The 22,886-nt window shown below is 40.4% G+C and overlaps 1 protein-coding gene across 2 annotated transcripts in view; it reads right to left on the reverse strand.

Moving 5' to 3' along the window:
• Positions 1–22,886, reverse strand: part of LOC124720058 (zinc finger protein 708-like) — a 367,802-nt gene that overhangs the window by 246,541 nt on the left and 98,375 nt on the right. The gene's annotated exons all lie outside the window — the stretch shown is intronic.

Genomic DNA, 22,886 nt, shown 5'->3' on the forward strand with positions numbered 1-22,886 from the left:
CGCAGTCCAAGATCATCCTTAACGGAACTCAAAAGTGCTCTAATTTTAGATGGAGGTCGAAAAACATTCGTATTTCCGTAAAATACGACCGATCTTGTTGGACGTGTTTCCCATGTAAGGCAAAAAGGCAGTAGACTTTGGTGTTGACTCAGAATTATTATCAATCACCCGATGTACAGTTGGTCGATAGCGCAACGCACGTTCAATCTATCACTATAACCATTTTGATGAAATGTAACTACTGCCTTTTTGCCTTACGTAGGAAAGACGTCCAACAAGATCGGTCGTATTCCTTGTAGCTGCGGCATGGCATATACTGGTCAAACTATCAGGACCGTGGAGGACCGATGTACTGAGCATAAACAGCACACACGATTACAGCAGCCAAATAGATCTGCTATTGCTGAACATTGCTTGGGTACTGGTCACCCCATGTTATATAATAACACCGAGATACTGGCGTGCACGTCCAGCTATTGGGACAGTGTTGTTAGGGAGGCAGTTGAGATTAAATTAGCGAGCATCCTCGTTAACAGGGATGGAGGTTTCTGTTTAAACTCTGTTTGGAATCCGGCTCTCTCCCTTGTCAAAAAACAGAGGGACAGAGTCAATGCTACCTCACCTGCGAGTTCATAGTCTCACTATCGATAGCTATGACTTCGGTCATCTTTGGTGGCACTAGTGTTCAGTGTGTGTGTTATCTTTCCTGCTTCAGTCCGAGAACCGAGGTTTTAAATTTGCATGTACGCCGCCTGTCCGTTGCAGTTTGCCTTGGAAAATGGCGGGGTGTTCTCCCGCCGAAATATCGGCGGTCGCTGAAAGTGTTACCTGGCTGCTTTCCCGGAAGTTATGTGAAAGTTGTACCGAAGCTGTAATAACACAGGAGTCGTCACCCGAGACAACTACGCAACAACTTCCAGCAAGGCATCGCCTGCTCCTCCACTGCCGCCTGCAGACTGCGTCCTCTCGTTCCCGCTGGCGCTTCAGGTGGTGCGACAAAACCCAAGCTAGTAGTACAGTACAAAAGCACTCCATCTTTTACATAACACCCAACCTACACATCGTCCCTAAACGTGTGTTAGTTTACACAAATGACAACTTGCACAAACATATAAAATTACACATACAAACATTTTCATTTCATTACTCCATGACAAAATAGTATTTAATAAATTAAACATTTCACATTTTTCTTCACGCAAGTTTCAAAGATACATTTGAAAAGCACTCTAACATCACATATATCATACTTACCAAATAGTCTTTGCATATCACAGTTATATTACGGCAATTTTAAATGCAAAAATTCAGATGAATGAATGGATAATGTTATAGCATGCCTGCAGGAGTGCCGCGTGGTTCCGTCATGGGCCCTGTGTTGTACTCTGTACACACATTAAAACTGCCGGTAACTCGTCGTGCCTCTGCAGCTGTACACACCGACGACATTGTCTCCTACACCACGATCAGACGGCCGCACGTGGTCCACCAGTGGTTTGCAGGAAGCTTGTACAATCCTTGAAGCATGGACGGCTCGATGGTGAATAGGATTTAACAGCGCCAAAATTCAAAGATTGATACACTCAAAACGCCGGAAACCAGAGGTACAACCAGTACTGTTTTTCGCTACCCCAGTATGACGTACATCCACTGCAAGATACTTGTGGGTCTTATTGCGCACTAAACTAACCTGACAGTGGCCCATCAGTGACGTCAACACCAGGACACTGTAGTGGTTAGGAGCCCTCTACTCACTACTCAACCAGAACTCTGTGTAGTCCACTGACTACGGTCTCCACATTTGCAGGCTCCTCATACTTCCAGTGATGGACTGTGCATCAGCCACGTGGGGAAATGAGGCTCCGACTCAGATAAAGATGCTTCATATTACGCAAAACATTCATACGGATTTTCCACGCTCCCGCTTGCTTTGCGGCCGAATATATGAACCAAGCCGCAGAAGAGCAGGACGTTATGCACCTGATTGAGATGCCTGCTACGAACCTGTACGAGACGACTCGCAGGTCTGCTTTTTTTTGGTATTATGGTTTTAGGGTGCCAAACAGCTAGGGTCATAAGAGCCCATTCTCTTGCTTAGTGAAGAGTAAAAATAGGTACTTAAATCATCAGTAATGGGAGCGAAACTCAAGAAGAAGGGAAACTAAAAACGGAAGGAAATCCTAAAAAAGTGATATTGAAGAGGTGTGGTTTTCCTCGAAAAGAGCTTTAAATAACCGATGTCATCTCACTAACACCTATAAACTCACGGACGCGATCGGCTGAGCGTGCATCATCCGCTAAAAGGCAATATATATTACGCGATAGCTGTAAGCGGGTGCGTATCGAATTAAAATAGGGGCACTGAAGACAAAGGTGTCTCGTCGTCCACGACTGAGAGCAGTGGGGACAAAACCGCGGGAGGATCGGCACTTAAAAGATGTCGATGGCTAAAACGACAGTGCCCAATCCGGAGTCTAGTAAAAACTACCTCCTCCCGACGACGAGGCCGGGAGTAAGATATCCAAGCGCTGAGAAGAAGTTTTATGTCCCGTAATTTATTATACAGAAGTGCAGACCAATATGCGTGCCATAAAAGAACAACACGGCGACGGAAAACGCTCTGTAGATCGTCAAAGGGAACCATGCGAACAGTGGGCCGAGGAAGACAGACAGCAGCCGCTATATTGGCTGCTTCGTTTCTGTGTATACCAACATGCCCTTGGATCCAGAGGAATGCCACAGAAATGCCCCCCAGGTGGAGCATGTGGAGGCAGTCCTGAATCCGGTGGACAAAGGGCGGATGCGATAAAGAGCTTGGAGGTTGAGAAGAGAGCAGAGCGAATCTCAGCATATAATATACTGCATCCACTGATGGAGACGGATTTATTGGACAGCCTTGAGAACAGCGTAAAGTTCTACAATAAAAAACCGATCACTGGTCGGGAAGGCGAAACCTAATAGGAGTGTCGTCAGTAATATTGGCACTCCCATCACCAAAGGTGGTCTTGGAGCCGTCAGTGTAAATAAATGTGGCATCCTCCATTTGTGTGCATAGAGCAGCAAATGACCGACAACAAATTATGTATGTGCATATTATTATCTGTAACTGAGAAAATGCTTTTTGTAAACTTTGGACATTATTTTGATACTCAGAGCTTCCACTTGATCTTGTAGACTGAACGTTAAGCAGTTACCTTTTGGATATCTGATGTGCTATCACACTGACTTCGGACCTAAAATTTTGGTCACTTGCAACTGTTTGCAGATTGCAGTCTAATCATCTGCAGTCTCTCTTTACCTGAAAAAGGAGATATCTGAGAACTACATGATCACCATAACCTTCCTCTCCACATTCACAGATTCGTGTGTTACCACATCCGACATGGTGCAGATGTTTGGGATATGGATAGTGCCGCCGACCTCGTGCACCATACCTCGTCGTTCAGTTTGAATCTGTTCCTGGTGCTTGACAATATGCGTTAAACACTCCTTGTAGTGCTCCTAGCGTTCGAATAAGACTGCTATTCATCTAACTTCCAGGCTCATGAATGTCTTTTATCAGTAATATGCATTCCTCTGATCTCATACACAAGATCATATTGCTCACACCCTCACCAAAACAGCACTGCCCTGTAACATACCACGATATCCATCAGACATATCCCGATTATCACCAACAAACCCTCTACAGGCGTAGTGCGAAAGGCACAGTGAGCTGCAGAAGTATGCTCCACTGAATTCGTAGCAGTACTGTTTTGTTGCTCCCTAGTCGAAGACAATATGTCAATACGATTAAGTCCATAATGGTGTCGAAGTTAGCTCCGTGTTATAACCACACCACATGAAATGGTAATTTATAGTCAGCACAGGCAATATTATGCATAATTTTGGCCGCTTTCTGAGTAACAGAGCGGGCCGGTGTGGCCGAGCGGTTCTAGGCGCTTCAGTCTGGAACCGCGCGACCGCTACGGTCGTAGGTTTGAATCCTCCCTCGGGCATGGATGTGTGTGATGTCCTTAGGTTAGTTAGGTTTAAGTAGTCCTAAGTTCTAGGGGACTGATGACCTCAGATGTTGAGTCCCATAGTGCTCAGAGCCATTTTTTTAGTAACAGATTTTTAGTGTTCTTGACAGTTTCTTTCCTCGACTTGAAGAAACCGTAAATATGTACTAGCAGTACTGCATTTTGCAGGTATTCCGTCAAGCCTCAGGGAAGGATTCCTACTAAGAGAAAGCCTTCCCTTCAGAAGTATGTATGTGGTTTTATGAACAACTATAGTTAATTTGTTGCTCTTGCACCAACGCTGCATCTGAGCAAGCACATCGCTCACCATTGAACTAAGTCTCGCCCTGGAGTCTGCAGACACATACTAGGATGTCACCTGCGTATGCGACAACGCCTTCAACAGAATCTGCCTTAGGTGTAACAGAGTTCAATACTAAGATCCCAAACCAGTGGGCCACTTACGGAACTTTGAGGACAGTCCTTGGTAATCTTCTTAATTACCTTTCTCTGAAGCCCTGGCTTACGATTTAGCAGAGCACTATCCCGACAAATGAGAAATCAGCTACTACAGATCATTTATCCACTTTAAAGCACAAGATGAATGAAGATTTTGCTGATCAAATACGAGCTGTCTCAGGTGGCACATATGCGTTAGGGTGGGATACCACACGTAACGACGTGTTAATTGAGGTAGCTACAGCCAGAACAATTGACGTCTTCATATGTGGAATAAATCTGCAGATATGTAGTGAAGTAAATGTGGCCTCACCTACTTCACTGCATGAGGCAGTAAGACTGACACTTTTTTGCAAGGTTGTTGCAAGGTTCGTCTCTACTCTGTCGCAAAGCAGAAAGCTGTGCATCGTTTTTGTAAATGACACGAATTTCAAACGCTGAAATGCAAGTACTGCCTGCCCAAAAGATGAGAGACAGAATCTTCAATAGCGCAATTCTCCACATGATAATAGACAAAATGTGAGTACACATTGGGGAAATGGTCGATGAGGCCCCACCACCCATCGTCCACGTAACGTGGGTAATGTATCCAGTCCAAGACAGAAGTGTAAATGACGTGACTAACATAACTTTAGAGGCCAATATCAGAGGAAGAGCTGCCAAAGAGTCAGTGGTCAGTAGATACAGGGACTCAAATTAGAGCATTATTTGTTTCTAATAAAGATAAGAGTGCACTTAAGTCGTTGCGCTGTAGCATTAAAGGATTAAGAGAAGAAGTAATACTGCCTGCAGGAATATGTTTCGTAAAACCTGCAGACGCATGGTAAGAATTATGGTTTTGTAAGGCAAGTTTGGGAAGACGCGGAAGGGATTTCAGTGTCATTCTAGAGAAGGATTTCCTACACTGGCACCGGGTGGTGGTAGATTATGGTGCGCATATTGTTCGATTCAGTGAGGCAACTATTTCGGTGGAACTCGCTACCCTCAATAGCTAGGAATTTGTGGGATGAGGCCTCTTCCACAACCTCCAACAGAACCACATACATGGGCATTTGAAACTTACAAAACTGGTAACAATCAGCAGTGGCACAGGCCAGTGTTCACAATCCAAATGCTGCCTAGATTGGACTTTAACGTTGATACAATCGGCCTAAACAATGTTCTTTACAGGTCGTTGATTCATGTGAGAAGAGGTGTAAATAAAATAGAGACACTGGTAAGGAGATATAGAGATTACACGTGAAACAATACTTATTAGTGGTCAGGAAGTTGTAGAGGAAGAATTTCAGTGTGAAAATAAGTTAAAGTGTAAGAGCAAGCAGTTGACAGAAGGACAATTTGCACAGTAGCACAGTAGCGACCTTACTTGAAAATCAGGCCTATGAGAAGTTAGCACATTTGCCAGTGTAAGTGTAATCTTTTGTACTCGATATTGGAGGAATATGCTTGGTTGTTCGAGGAACAGCAGTATATGTCAGTCACTGACGTTGTTCAACAAGAAATTCGAACTTAAGAGATGAGGCCAATAGCTTAGAAAAGGGACAGCTTCGGAACCGGACAGATTCCTATTTTATCTACAATCCATTGTTCAGAATGTTACACAACAACAGCTGGATGCAGGGATAGATCAATCCTCTGCGAACCCTTGCTTGGTCCCTATAGTTGTGGTACCCAAAAAGGCAATCAGCAGAGAGAAAGCCTATCACCTATGCATTAACGTAAAAGCAATAAACAAGGTAACTACCACTGATACCTACCCTCTACCCCATATCGACGAAACATTAGACAGACTGGGAAACTGTAGGTATTTTACTACCTTTTACATGTATTCTAATTACCACCAAATTCCGATTGCATCAGAATACCGAAAAATCGCATTTGTGGTTCCATGACGTTTGTATTAGTTTTAACACATGCCTTTCAGCTTTAGAAATGCGCCTGTCACTTTCCAAAGATTCGTTGACTTGTTGCTAAGATGACTGAAGCGTACAACGTCTTTAGGCTAGGCGCAAATTCAGAAGTGTATAGCACGTGTGACGTGACACGACAGTACAGCGCGACACGCACGTGCCGCACTGGTCGCGCGGGTGCAGCGCATATTGCGACGCGTAGGGCCATTTGAACCATGTAGTACAGTGTGTCGTATTACATTATTACATCCATATCAGAGTAATCACAGTGAAACTTCTATACTTCAGATCTTGGACGCCTTTTACCAGAAGCACAAAGGGATCACACCTGTGGAGATTATCCCTTTCAAAATTTTTGTAACAGATCGTACAGATACGCTAGCTTACTAGGCAGCGAGAAGATAACCTTGCTTTACTTTCCTGCCTTGATTCTTAATCACATGATTTTATAAATTCCTTGCTTCCTTATTCACTACCCTCTGTCCCTTCTTGCGATCTGAAAACATCGTGGAGGCATATGGTGCAATTCCAACGGCCAATGGCTCATCAGTTACTGAAGTACACATTTTTCTTGACCGAAGAAAAACAAAACAAAACTGTGCACATATAAATAACAGAAAAGTATAACGTGGTAACGAAGAAAGCTGGAGCGTTTAAATGGCGAAAAACGAAACACTACCCAAAGGCAATAAAATTCAGTACACAGTAAGGCAAAATTTATCGAATGGGCAATATTACCACAGCTCATATGCGCCGTTCCGATGTGAGCATATGGCCGGGCTACTTTTCCGCTTCCCACCTCAAATTTCCCACGGTGCTAGCGATGCAAGCGCGACGCGCGGCGCGAGAAACTGTGCCGCAACCACAACGCCGCGCGACCTGGCGCAGGCGCGAGTCGCGTCCCAGTCGCGTCGCGTCGCAATTTGGGCCGTCCCATTTGAACCTGTGATGTTACAAAAACGCGCGCTGCGCTGCGTCGCGCCACACGCGCTATACGCGTCTCAATTTGCGCCTAGCCTTAGTGTATTTAGATAATATCATATTTTCAAGGAGTACTGAGGAACATTTGGTGAGATTAAGGTACGTTTTATCAAGGTTAACAACGTACACATTTGAATTTAAAGTTTTTTTCCTGCACAGTCAAAGGCTAAGTACCTGGGACATATTATACCAGTTCAGGTGAGGTTAAGACAGATCCACAGCTAACCAAAGCAGTTGAGACTCTTCCAGGCCCACTAACGTTAAGGAGATTCAATGTTTCTTGGCCTCACTAATTATTATCGTCTTTGGTAAAGGTTTACACAATAACATCCAAACGATTAAATAAGTTGTTAAAGTAAGGTGCAGTGTTTGAGTGGACAGAAGGATTTGAATTGGCTATGAGGAAACTTAAATATGATTTGACAGGTTCTCATTATTAATATACTGATTCTGAGAAGCCTTATATCCTTTGAATAGACACCTCGAATATGCTGTTAGTGCTGTTCGTTGTCATGTATAATTGCTAGAACTTAAAGTTGGAGTCAACTATTTCGGATGTTGTCTGTACAGAAGAAAATTCGCTGTAGTACCTGATAATACTGGTCTTTTGTAGAGGTTCAGTTTAAAGGGCCCCAGTAGTCATTTGACTCGTTGGGCATTAAAACCGTCAAAATAGGATTATGACGTATGCCACAAACAAAGCTGTTCACACCTGAACGCTGATGCACTGAGCCATATGGTCAAAATGATTCAGACTGACAATGTTTTAATAAAAGAATTGAGAGATGTACAGTGTCACTGGTACAATTCTCTTCCACATTTTGTCCAGTTGATTATATTCTATGCCATATAAATCCCCCTGAGCAACAGAGTCATAATTGCAGAGAGAGTTGCAAGCATGTATACTATCTCAGTATCATGACAGTTTGCAGGCATGTCATAATGGACATAAACCCATGAATGCCAGAATAGACACACGGTATTGATGGGAAGATAGACAGACTGATGTTCAGAAGCACATACAAAACTACTTGTCTTGTGGTCAGAGATCAGTCCCACTATGAACTTAAATTGCCTTGCAAGCACTTCTAGACGCTACAGACGTTACAAACCCGTTTCAGAATGTTACCTCAGACATTGTCAGACCGTTGTCACAGACGACATAAAATAATAAATATATCCTATCTATCACTGATCTTTTCCTAGATAACTAATTCTAGTAAAAATGTGCAGATATGACTACAGGAACAGTAACAAGAGCCTTTGTCAATAGTTAAGTTTAATCATTCGGAAGTCCTGATGATATTTTGAGTGAACAAAGGACTAATTTCTTGTACACCCTGTTTTTACAAGCGGACAAATTTCTAAGAACCAAAAATAGAGAAACACACCTTTTCACCCAAAAGCTAACAGCCACCTCCAATGTGTTCATCAAACAACAGTTCGGATTTTGTCTTACTACATAAACCACACAGTGACTGGGACAGGTAGGTCGCCTATGTAACGTCTGCCTAAAATGGTCATATACATGAATCAACTAGGTATACATACTATGAGGAAGTATATGGACGGCCTATGAGCTCCACATTTGAACATGATAAACTCCCATCTGTCGTGGATCTGGCAAAATTTGTCACCTCAAGGCTATCTGTAAGGAGATAAAGTAAAATAAATATAAGCTACCCAGAAACATGATGAACGAAGTAACAAAGGAGCTGTGCTTTCTCAGTATAAACCTGGAGAATAACGTTTGATTCGTAACCCCATGATTAAGAAATGGAGGACTAAGAAATTCATGCCTCAATATGAAACCCCTTATTCCATCATATGAGTGATTTCTGTTGGTGCAGATATTCATTGTCTGACCATACAGTGGTAGTATATTCTGACTGGTTACAGCTATACCATGGTCAAGATCTGCCACCCTCTACAGTGTCACTTAGTCCAGCTCAAAATAATTTATGAGAAGGCACATGTACTATTATGCAGAAATGCAGGAAGAAAAGGACAAGTTGCTGTCAGCATATCCTCAGTATGCCTTGGGAAATAAGCACCCTTATGCCTTGAGGTCATCGGATTGAGGTATTGTTTGTTTGAACAAGTTTCATGTAGTATTTTATTCAGTGTAGGAGTGATTTCACTATGGGAAGAAATGTAGCTTATTGATGTGGTTGTGAGTAATATTTCTTTTGTTCAGTCAGTCATTTTGACTGACTGGTGCAAACGAATTGTGCTAGACTGTAGAACCAGTCTCCAGTTGAGGTTAGATTGCCATCTTCCATTTGCAGTTTTTTATGCAAGAAGTTGCAAGAATTGCTTTCTAAAACTGGAGTGTGCCTTGCTGTTTTATAAGTTACTGCATATTAACAGCAAAGTAACGAGAGCAGTGATAATGTAAATGATTAAAGTGTGACCAGAAGTAATTGCTTATACAGTGGACAAGAGTTTAGAGAGATCAGTTATTTAGTAATAATAATGTACCAGTAAAAGAGAATGTGGGGGGCTACTATGCAACATCATCAGGAGGTTACTATGTTACTCAGTAAAGCCTTAGACGTTCCTTTAAGTGAGAAACGCTCTGTGGTGACACATGAAATAACTGTTAGTTTTCCGTTATATGCACTAAAGATTTTACGTCATGTGAAGTGAACTTTTTACGAACGAATTTACACTATTGCAAACGAGGTTTAATCAGTACTACATTCTTATAAGATGAGAATTACAGTTTTGAGGTAGAAGAATGTTTTACTGAACCAGTTCATAAGCGGCGTTGAAGTGAAATAGATAATTGGAGACATTATGTAACGAAGTGTCTTTCCAGTAGCTGCTATTAGTAAAATGGTTTCTTTATAGGAATACATATTTTTCTTTTGCCGAGTTTCGTACGAAAAACACATACACGAAATTTCAATTATTATCAGATGTCATGCTATTTCCACGTTACTATCAAAATTTACTTTAGAATTCATAGTTCTCTTGTCTAAAATAGGCAAGTAAACTTCTTAATTAAATACATGAAGAGACAAGAGATAAGTGCATTCATTTATAAAACAGTTTAGAACCAAATTTGCAACAATCAGAGGACCTCTACATGAAGTGTTTGGCGTTAACACTAAAGACCAATTAATGCAATGAGTAACCTACAGAGATCATGTACTTGACACACTCGCCTAAAATCGGCAAACCACAGTTATTTGAAATTACCCAAAACTCTCGTAGTATACACTAGTGGGAAGTTATAATGTATAAAACAATATTATCTGGAAGTTGTGTTAGCCCTTTTGTAAACAAATAATAACTCACACTGCAACATTTTACTAGCAGTCAGGCTAACGCATGCACATAGTGTAGCATATGTTACTGTTTGGCAGCACCTTTGTACGTCAGATGACCTATATTCTTTGTATGTAAAGGATAACACAGCAAAAATAAGCCCTGGTCTTCGTAATTTGTGGTGGAATGTGTTGTACCTCACGTGGATTGATCTGGTGAAACAAGCGATTTATGGTTACGAATTTTGCCATATGCCACTATAGGAAATGTAATACGCCTTTAAAAAGTACACTTTCCTCGATTCTCCACCTAATATACAATAGATTTCAGATGTGAAATCCTGAACATCACAGGTAAGTCCATTGTCAGAAGACACTCCTACATGTCGAGACCATAGATCCAGCATGACAAAAATATAGGGTATAAATGGTACCTCAGGAGAAAGAAAGCATAGATAAGTTGAATTATATACTACTGCTGTATCAAAAATGACTTAACTCCATTACCAAACAATGATACTTGAAAGGAACTACGAACACAGAAGGTGTCAAATGTAGTCTCCCAGCAATGGTTTGCGAAAGGTAATATTTAATTATGCCCAGTTCTATATGAAGTTAAGAGACAAACAATTTTCTAACAACAGTAGCACCTTCACTGTCATATGGATGAATAAGATTTACTTACGGTTCTGCAAACAAGGGTAGATGCATTGATTGTTGTAATTACACAGTGATGGGCTAACTGCTCTTGTCACTGCGACAGTTACTCTGAAAGCACGCCATTCATAGATGGTAATTTGCATTTCACTTTAAATATTTTCATGAGTACCTCTTTTTATGCTTTGTGTTACTTTTTCTGTATTTTGTTTACTGTATTTCATGTGTGATAGAAATGATGACATGACAGTCACTCTCCCCTGAAACTAGCCAAAACCAGTAAGCTGGTTTGTTACACTATTATGTGATAGATTACCTTCCTTTAAGCTTCAACACAGTATTTCACTTGAAATACTCTTTCAGTCAGTGTGCATATTCTTATACAATAATTATTTTGTTTCTTTCTTTTATGGGTTACCCAGTGATTGTGATTTAATATTCTCCTGGGAAACCTTACTTACTACATTCACTACAGTGACGCATGTTATCTCTCCATCCACTTTTGGCATCATTAACTACATTGTGTACTCTGGCCAAGTAATATAGTACTATATCTTAATTGTAGTTGCGCTTCTACTGCATCTGCCACTATTCAAATGTGTAGGCATCATTAAAACGAGTTGTTCCCACAAGACCTCGTGGTAGTTACCTGTATTACATATGGTTAATGCCCAAGTGGCATAATTTTGATACAACCCCACGGTTATGAATACATATATGCATGGATCCATAGTTGTACCATTTTGTCGTTAGACAATCCTATGGTGCTGAATGTGATAATGAAGATTATGCTAGCCTCTTTTAATCTGGCTATCTGCTAAAAAATGCATGTAGTGTCATTGGTTCTCATATTCAGTAAACAAAGAGGAATAGGGACAACTTCTCAATGACGTGGTTTCTTACACTACTGCTAATGCACGACGAACAGTCATCCTGTACTGCTGGAGAAATCATGTAATCATATATCATTGCAGTTAGTTTCTTAACTCTTCCCTGTTATTCCTGTCCCTACCACCATGTTCCAGAATCTGTTCTGCTCTTCTTCTTCCGCTAAGAAGGGACTAGTCTGAGCTCATCTTGACCATGTCACTCTCATAGTACCATAGTACCAGTTCTGTTTCACTATTCCAGCCAATACAACAGAATTATCAGTGCTGCTTTGTTGCAGTGTCCGCTTTAGCTATTCTCCAGAGACTTACTGCATGGTATGTGCCGTCTCTCAGTTGATCAGTTAAGCAAGGAGGCAGTGTTATTTTCTATAGGAATGATCTGACACATCAGTTGTCAAAAAGTAAGTGTTTGACCAGTGACAGGAAAATCGCTAAGCACTCTATCTTGGCCTCCACCTACCTGTGATTTATTCACATCATCTTGGCTCATATATCTTGGCAATGGGAATATCGTCACTCCATTCATGTGTTCCGCAAATTATATGTATGCCCTGTTAATTTTGGACTTACCACACCATAAGAGAATGATCTGGAACCTTGATCATTCTTTTAAGATATTCATATGGTATGTTTCAATTCGACAAAGGTGATTTCAGCAAGTTTAGAACTGGTTCCTGTGTGCATCCTAATCTGAAACATAATAGTACTGCTATCTCTTACACTCTCTTTCTTTACAACAACTTACATTTAACATAAGGATGTAAGACCATTAAACAATGATATAGTGTGAGCAATGTGATATGCCTTGTTCAATGCACAGACCTCTTGTTTATTCCATATCATTAACTGCTCAACAATTTATGTGTGAAAGGAACCAATGAGACTCGCTAGATAGGCAGTTAGCATCATTCAACATCTACCCCATGCAAATGAGACAGGAGGATGTTGCTTGGTCTTCTGGTTCCTCCAGGGACATCCTCCTAACACGGTGTGGTTAGCCATCACAGAGACTCTGGTCTGGTCACACCACTTACCTATGATTGTACTATGGTCGTTTCTACCATCATTCATCTTGCTGTCACACAAAAACATGAGTGCCCCACTTGCACACTGAGAACTACAGTACCTCAATTATGGTCGTAGTGGCTCCACTCACACACAACACAAATACCTATGAAACATAACTTTCGTCTTAAGACACCTACAGAGTGTTCCCTGAGTAGGTAAGTATCTCTAATTCCTACACTATAGTGTTATTTTTATTCGTAATGTTTCACTAACCACTGACACTTTCCAGTTTGAACACTGATCTGCCCTTGGATATCTATCTGTTTAGTACATTTTTATAATAATACTGGAGCCTCCATTTGATGCTTATGAACACTTGTCCTACATTACTCGTCGCCATCGTGCAAAAGGGGATCTCAGACATTATCTACACACTCCATTGAATTAAATATGGCATTCAGCAGCACAGAATCACATTTATCGAGCAGTTTCTAGCTGATGCACCTGACACCACACGAATTTTAGCCTTGTTCACTCCTTCAAGAAGAAATATGAATAATGAAGTCTTTTCCCTATGTGGCCACCACCAATGTTATCACTTACACTCATACACTAATTAAATACTCACTAACCCACAATGTTGTGTACTTGTCCCTCCAGTGATGTGTTTCACCTGCCAGTTAGGCTCTGCTATTTTGATGAGATGAATGCAAACTCATCTGATGACCACCATTCCGTTTACAGAAAGCTTTAGAATGGTTCGTGCAATCTGTTCAACTGCTCTGTGGTTCCCCATCTATAACTAACCAAAAGAGCAGTGTATCTGGATATGCATACATTACTGACACAGGTTACTTTTTGACCCTTTCATTTCCGCTGATATGTACCACATTATACAATCACATGTAGTACATATAAATATTTATACAGTTGGACACACCACAGCTCCTTACACACCTACAAAGTCAATGTAGTACTTGTCAGCAATGCATCACTGAAAAAAAATTAAATTATTTGCCTCTTTTAACTCAATTATTTACCTCATGTAGCTATAAGCATTTATGCACATTTCACATTCCTTTACCACCTTTAGCTTCGCCATACTTTTATATCAGTAGATCAAAATTCTATGGCTTCATGACACAAATCTTGTATGGCAGCAGCACACTCACTTCGATTCCTACGGCTCGTAAGTTCATTCCACCTTGATAGGCTGATGAGATGACGAAAAAACGTCTGATTCATCTAGCAACAAGGTACTGCCCTTCCTTTTGCTTCCCTTTATGATTAAATGTCAGTTGCAGTAATTCTAGTGCACAATGTCACCTCTTTTCCCGTTAATGTATTTCTGTTTTTCACTTCATACTGTCATGTTCTGCCATCTATTTTTATCACCTAATTTAATTAGGACTGGCATGGGCCAGTTAGGTCCCTCAACAGTCACAAGACTACAATCATTTTCAAAAACTGACTATTGTGAACGCCTGTTTTCAGTTCATTATATAGGCTACCCTGTGTGGTGCACAACATGGAAGTTTGCTTGAGACATCATAAGCTTGGACAGTTGATCATGGTTTCCTTCCTTGTTCACCTCCCATCCTTACGGCACCTTCTGTTATATTTTAATACATTATAATTATAAATGTAACCTATACTCTCAACTTTAACTTCGTTACAGATAATTGATGCTGATTTGGCCATTTTCCTAACAGCTAAGCCCTCTATTCTTTCCCATAGCTCACCAAGGAAGTTATCACTACTGGGTAGGTCTACTGGCTCCCATTTTGACATGCTTGTCCTAAATCTAACATCTCCATAATCATGCCAGTTTACATAACGGACACTTCCAAAATTCAGTTTCATTCTCATTAGATTGTCAGAAAAATGGGAAATAAACTCACATTTGGTTTCCCAACAAAGTGAAGAATTAGCACAACTACAGTAAATCATACACGTTAGCGAACTGCTGACCTAATCCTGCAATATGCCAGGCTATAACGTCATCTGTTCTTTCTAAGAGCATGCCAAAAACAACTGGCTATGAATTCAGTCCGCTCAACATTCAGCCATACTCAACATAAATCATCACTATTTTTTCGAAACAATAATAAACTTTTAAACATGTGCAAAGTTTCGAGACAACTAGCACCTGTGAACACACTATAAATACTGTTGATCAATCATCTTGACTGTGAAGCCATCAAACCTTGGTACCATGTTGAAATTGCCTCTACATAAGTGGTAACTCTTGCAATATGCAAGCAGAAATGACCCAACAGTGTGTACTGCCATGTCTGTCTTTTCACACTGATTTAATTCTCATTAACTGCATTACAGACACTGTTCATCCTGTGAACAACCAGACACAGTACCACTTCACAATGTTATGCGAGTTTGCTTTAATGGAAGTGCAGCTGTGCTGAAAACAAATTTGGTACCCCTGATCAGACTGATGCTGATCGCTGTTATAAAGTTCCCCAGCGAGCTTCATTCTTTGTTACGCAGTATCATGAAATGCTCGTATGCTGACATGTGCAGCACAATCACACGGAAGACAACCTTTTGGCTACCAACTGACAAATCCAAAATATAGCCACTGTGCTAATAATGCAATATTACCAGGGTGACGTAATGACTGTACACAGGGAATGTGTAAACTGGCTGCAACTTTGGAAGTAACCAAAGCCTTAGAGATCTTGTTGTATAACACACATGCAACAGTTGCATGTTAACACCCTGCACACTACCATTCAGCCAAGACTGCAACAGAGACTTAGCCCTAACTTAGTGCCAGCTGAAATCTTCCTGTAAACCATAACTAATAAACTTTTTCATACATCAGTACACATGCAAATGATCTACTCCACGCAGGGATCAACCTTGTTGTAAAACTTCCTGGCAGATTAAAACTGTGTGCCGGACCGAGACTCGAACTCGGGACCTTTGCCTTTCACGGGGAAGTGCTCTACCAACTGAGCTACCCAAGCACGAGTCTCGGTCCGGCACACAGTTTTAATCTGCCAGGAAGTTTCATATCAGCGCACACTCCGCTGTAGAGCGAAAATTTCATTCTAGAAAGATCCCCCAGGCTGTCTCCGCAACATCCTTTCTTCCAGAAGTGCTAGTTCTGCAAGGTTCGCAGGAGAGCTTCTGAAAAGTTTGGAAGGTAGGAGACGAGGTACTGGCGGAATTAAAGCTGTGAGGATGGGGCGTGAGTCGTGCTTGGGTAGCTCACTAGTATCATGAATTGTGAAATTGCACTGTTTTAAGAGGAAACTAAGGAGTTCCCTTGCTCTCACACTATTGTTGCAGTACACAAATCTTTATTTATGCCCATTGGGAACATATTACTTTATGTGGTAGCACAGTCAACTGTAGTAGCAGTTCTCTGCTGTGACCATGCATTTACACTTCAGACTTACCGAGTTCCTCTATTGGTAGACTTTTATTCAACGTTCTTATTATGATGTATCACACCCACCATTAGGTTATCTGCTCATTTAACTTACACACACAACAGCTTTGAACTTTTTCTGCTGATATTCCTGAAACAGCTTTTGTGCTGGCACCCAACCAACAGCCTGCCTACACTACCAAAAAAATCAAAGACTCGCCTTCTGCAAACCACTGATGAATGTTAGCTTGGGAAAATTGCAAGTTACCATTGACCATGGCACTGCTCACATCACTGAATGGAGTAAGCTGGAATACCTACATAGAGTGGTTGCCAAGTGTCATCTCTCTTCCAGTCACTGTAGTTGTACTCAGAATGGTTATATGGGCCATATATGATCAAGGATAATTTGAAATATTCAGATCACCAAAGTCAGTGGCGCACAAGCAGCACCTGTTGGGTAATTTTATACTTCAGTGGATTTTGGATCCTGGCGCAATTCAGTCACGACTGTCGTTTATGACTAAGCATTAGGAGATGAGATGCTAATATGTATTAGTTTGTTTCCATTGTATAATTTTATCATTTTGCGTATTTTGTAACATGGGAGAGCATTACATTTCACTTAGTTAAGGACCAAACCAATGGCGTAGGGGTTAACAATCAATAATTAAGTACATGAAATAAGATTTAATAAAACAATGATTGTGTTGCAGTTGTCTTAATGAGATTAGTTCATTATGCATATATAATCAGTTTGTAATGTATCCTTCAATAACCTTGTAATTTTAACTTTTATGCTACAATCCGCAAAGATTATAGGAAAGGTAACGAATCTTATCAATATTATTGAGCTAAACCTCTCTTTGTATTGAAATACCCAGCCAGCCTTTGCTGATGCACCCTTTGATGCAGTTTTACAGTCTTTCGTGATCTGCAAGGCTAGACCTTCACAACTGGTAACAACACTTGGAGGCCCCAATGCTGTCACTCCTGGCCACAATACTCCATCACCACCCATAGGCATCACCACTGCAGCAGCCATCCACTGCCCAGCTGATGCATCTTGACAGCCCTCATCCTCTCCCAGCTGGTCAGTACATGGTCGGAGCACTTGCTGCCTCTGCACTACCACACCACTGTACCAGTTCATTATCTCAGTTGGCTGCACATATTTCTACAATAACCAAAATTGGCTAATTCAAACTATAAATTATTGTACTATTATCTTTAACTTCTTAAATTCTTTTGAGTTTTCTATTCCTGCCCACTTTTTGTACTACATTTTGGGAATTATTTGTTGCCCCTATTAAAACCTTGCATCGCTTAGCAAGAGCCACCTGTCCAAAGGAGCATTTTCAAACATTAAACTACTACTTTTGTGATTTTGAAATTATTAGCCTGATGCTATGGAGGGGGAGTGAAGTGTCCATGGTAGACTGACAGAATAAGTCAGAAACACTTTATGAAATATGTTTCACTGCAGAGCTGTGGCTAGGCAAGGGATGGTTCTGTACTAATTACCACTGTATATGCCTTGTTCACGTTCATACCATCCTGGCAGTGAGAATGCTGATGGGGTGAGACTTCTGAGAAGCATCGCTAGTGAGGAATAGCTTCTAGAAAACCATCCAGCAACCAATTAGACAACTGTTAACGGTCACATGGGGCCATAAAGCATTGCTGGGATCAATTTGGCTCACTCTTAGCAACCAGCTTTCAGTCTCATCAGAGGTGCCCTTCCATCCCATTCTCCAGCACTATGCTCCTCAGTCTGTTAGTGGCCTTAGAGGTAAAGTTCTGATGTAAACACAAGTCAATTGTTTCAAAGCACTCTACATTGTTGTTTTTTTAAACAATATGCTCGATTACCCTGTACTCCTGGATCCACATCCTACAATTGAGTTGTACTTGACAATTCTTGTACAACAGTTTATTCTGTCATGATTAGCTTAGGTTATGATTTTATTAGGTGCAGTTACACTCTTTAATTTATGGGTATCTACTGTGTTTATGTAGACTCAGTTCTCTGGTTGGTTTTCCACACAACCACTGAATATGTTTATTTTCTGCTTACATCTTGTGTACCAGAGAAACGCTAAATGACCCATCTTTAGCTGACACATTCGATACATATTGTGTACCTTTTTAAAAATGTTACTACAAATTTTACTGTTTTACTTAGAAATTCACAATTTGTATAGTCGCCACACTTAGTAGTATATTTTCAGATTCAACTGAATATAAGCCTATTGGCCAGACACCCTGTTTTTCTTCCGTTTTATTGGAAAATAATATTTAATACGAATGTATGTGGATGTTGCCTATTATGAATAATGTATACAGCAATTGTGGATGTCCTATTATGTTAAAGATGGAATAAAATGTAATCACATCACTACAAAGTGCCATAGCTAAAGTGTAGCAAAACAGAACAGTGCCAATCCCTTAATCACAACTATCTCCAGTTCCTACACATATGATGGGACATACTAAACCACTTTCACCAATAACAAATAGATAGGAAATCAAAAATAAAAACAATCGTTCTGAAATTAAAAATGAAGCATAAATACAGATTTCCAAAAACGTCATTTATTTATACAAATTAAGAAAAATATCCACAATGGAAACATCTTTGAATATAACACAAGAAATATTTAGTACAGACGTTCTGATGTCTCCCAAGTGTTTTTCTTGTGTATAAAAATATATGGAATCGAATTGTAACATCTAATGTTTGTTTACCTATTTCACTTTTAGAGAACTTACACAGTATTAAACGCAGAACAAATAATTAAGAAGTTTGGTGCGTAACACTTATCTACATTATCTCTGAATCATGTACAAAGCTTTGTGAAACAAAAAAATTTCACACAAAATATAGCAGTTGTGCACTGGTGTAAAGGCAACCAGGCACAATGAATTTGTTAGATTACACATTTTCGCATCTGACCCATTGACGTGAAGATGAACTGATGAACATAAATGTCATGAACACTGCCCATCAGGAGACTGAATGCCACATGTTGTTACACACATGATGCAATAAGCAGATTACAGGTATATAAACACACGAGAGAATCCAATGCTGTAATTGAATCCAATGCTGTAAGTGACTTTAGCAAAGGGCAAGTTACAGTGGCATTGCAGTTGGGAACTAGCGCCTCAAAAGTGGTGAAACTGGTTGGCTGGATCTATGCTACTTTTGTGAACATCTGTGGAAAGTGTCTGAAAGATGATAAATCCATAACCTTATGAAAAGGTGTAATACCTCTATACTTCATCACAAATCATGGCGGCCAGAGGCTTGCCTGCTCTGTACAGCTGGACATTTGGCAATGTGTGGCATATCTAATGACAGAAAACAATGATGCAGCAGCCATACATGTTTTTGAACACACAATTCAATGTACATTTTTTAACATGGGGCTCCACAACATACAGTCACTGTATGTTTCCATACCGATCCACCAAAATGTTCAATTGCAACTGCAGTGGGCAAGGGATCATTGATTCTGGAATGAAGGTCAATGCAAATGTCAACTGTCAGGATGGGTGACATTTCCTGTTACACTAGAGCAGTTGTCACATCCAGATATGCTATCATTTAGGTGAATGATACCAGATGGAGGGCCAATTGTGCATGCGACAGTCACTTGGGCTCCTTTGGGACATCTGGTAGTAATCGAAAGCATCATGGCAGTTGCAGACTATGTGACCTATGTTGCAACTGATAGATTCGTTCATGCCTGATGTGCTCTCCCATGGTGAAGGCATCTTTCAGCAGGGTAACAGTCCATGTCACATGTGCAGAACTACTCCACAGTGGTCTGAGTAGCATGGTAACTAACACTGATGTCTCGACTATTCCATTTAGCTGATCTGAACGTGTGGAATACAACTGGTGCAACATACATCCAGAAATGTGTAAAAGACATGTCAAATCCATATCATGTAGAATTGTCATTGTCATTGCATTGTGTTCCACAAGTGGACAAACATGCTATTAAGCAGGTTGCTATATCTTTTGATACGTTTACTAATGCAGGATTAGTACTAACAGAACATAAATGTACACACCATTTACCCATCAGTGCCGTGCATTGCCATAATGCAATGTTTGTAACACTTTTTTAAAATCGTTGATTCCACGACAACAATGAAGCGAGAGTGTTGGCAGCACTGGATTCCGTTCCACAAGACTGTATAGATAACTGCAATGCAACAGTTTTAACAATACATTTAAATTCTGCGGCGTAAGCAGTGTTGGAAGTCGTCGTTTGCTGTACGACGAAGAAATATGGAGTATAAGTTCGAGTAAGTATGTTTTACACAGGAAGTTACGATATATAATTTGGGTTTTTAGTATGGTTGTGCTTTAAATACTCAAATATATATTTTTTGGAAGTTACTGCTTGCTGTGAAATAAATTACGTTCATTTAGTCCGTTTGAACGCCGGTGTTGCCATATGGCAACGCTAGGCGCTTGTACTCAGTAAAAGGACGAATTTTTTGTTTTGTTTTACAAGAGGTTTCTCGCTTGCTGAGGCGCTGGAGATTCTTTATAATGACGATATTGAAGGTGATGTGTTTCTTAAGGCCCCCAGATCCGAATGTAGACACAGATGAAGATTCGGGAGATGAACATGTTGGCGGGTGAGTATGCCTATCATTGTTTTGTAATTGTTTGTATACTGATGCCGACTTTATTATTATTTACTATTTCATTTCTTATTTTTACAGATCATTAGACAACCTGTCCTCTCGTCAACTACGAGCTAATGCCGAAATAAGAATGCCAAATAACGTAAGGATTGGTGTTGATTATGAGCACTGTAATCCGCCAGCACCATTAATGCATACTGCACAAGATCCAATTGTACCTGATACAGCTACACAACGTCCAAATATACCAGAGCCATCTGTATCTGAGGTAAGATCTACCCTATTATCGGACAATATCGTGATCTGGGTTTCTGTAAAAGATACGTGTGGGAGGCAGTGGGAGAAAGGAGCTGACTTTGAGAGTCAAATTACCTCTACATTTCCAAAACCTGACTACTCAAGCTATGGAAACATGTCAATCATTGACATATTAGAACTTTCCATTGGCCAGGAATTTATTGAGCATTTAGCGAAAGAAACAAAGCTTTATGCACTATTTCTCAATTGTCAGGACCCAAAAATTACAGCAGACGAAATATCGTGTTTCATCTCCGTTTTGTATCTCAGTGGCTACAATAAGTTACCTTCTAAAAGAAATTATTGGGACTCAAAAGATGACATGAAAAACTTGGCTGTGTCTCAGTCTATGGGAAGAGACAGATTTCTACAAATATGCAGGTTTCTGCACTGTGCAGATAACACTAAGATCCATGGAAATGACAAGGCATGGAAAATTCGTCCAGTTATGGAGATGTTGAAGAAGTGCTGCACTGAGAATTTTGTACCTGAAGAACACCTGTCATATAACGAATTATATGGTGAAGTACTACGGCCACCATGGATGCAAACAGTTCATTCGTGGTAAGCCAATTAGATTCGGCTATAAAATTTGGAGCCTAAATACTAAAGATGGATATTTGGTGAATTATGAACCGTATCAGGGAAAAGTTCCTAAGGGAAAAGCAGTCTATGAGCAGTTGTTTGCAAGTCGGCAAGTCCCTTACCTGTTTTATTGGATGAAATTCCTGAAGTGAACAGAAAAATTTGCTACAACATCTAAATGAACAATCTATTTACAGGGGCATCTCTATTTTCATTTCTCAATTACTGTGGATACTCTGCCATTGGTACCATCAGAGAAAACAGATTTCCTAAGGAATGTATACTGGAAAACAAAAAATTATTTTCCAAGAAAGATTGGGGATATTTTGAGAGAGCAATAGAGAAGAGTGATGGATTATTGTATGTGCAGTGGCTGGACAACTCAGTTGTCACAATGATCTCTTCTTTATGTGGTGCACAAGAAGTTGGCCAAGTCAAGAGATTCTCACAGCTAAAAAAGCGAAATATATGAGTCCCAGACCAAAACTGGTAGCCAAATATAATACGTATATTGGAGGTACTGATCAGATGGATCAGAATCTAGCATGCTATCGCATTTCAATAAGAAGCAAGAAATGGTACTGGTGTCTCTTTACATGGACGTTAGATGTCGCCATACAAAACAGTTGGATTTTGTATAAATAAGCAAGAAACCAAACCATTTCTCAGCTTGATTTGAAGACAGACATAGCAACAGTGTACTTGCAAAGACACCAAGCTTTACCAAAAGGAGCCGGGAGACCATCTGCATGAAGGGCATGTTC

This window comes from Schistocerca piceifrons, chromosome 11 (genome assembly GCF_021461385.2).
Source record: "Schistocerca piceifrons isolate TAMUIC-IGC-003096 chromosome 11, iqSchPice1.1, whole genome shotgun sequence".
Classification (NCBI taxonomy): domain Eukaryota; kingdom Metazoa; phylum Arthropoda; class Insecta; order Orthoptera; family Acrididae; genus Schistocerca; species Schistocerca piceifrons.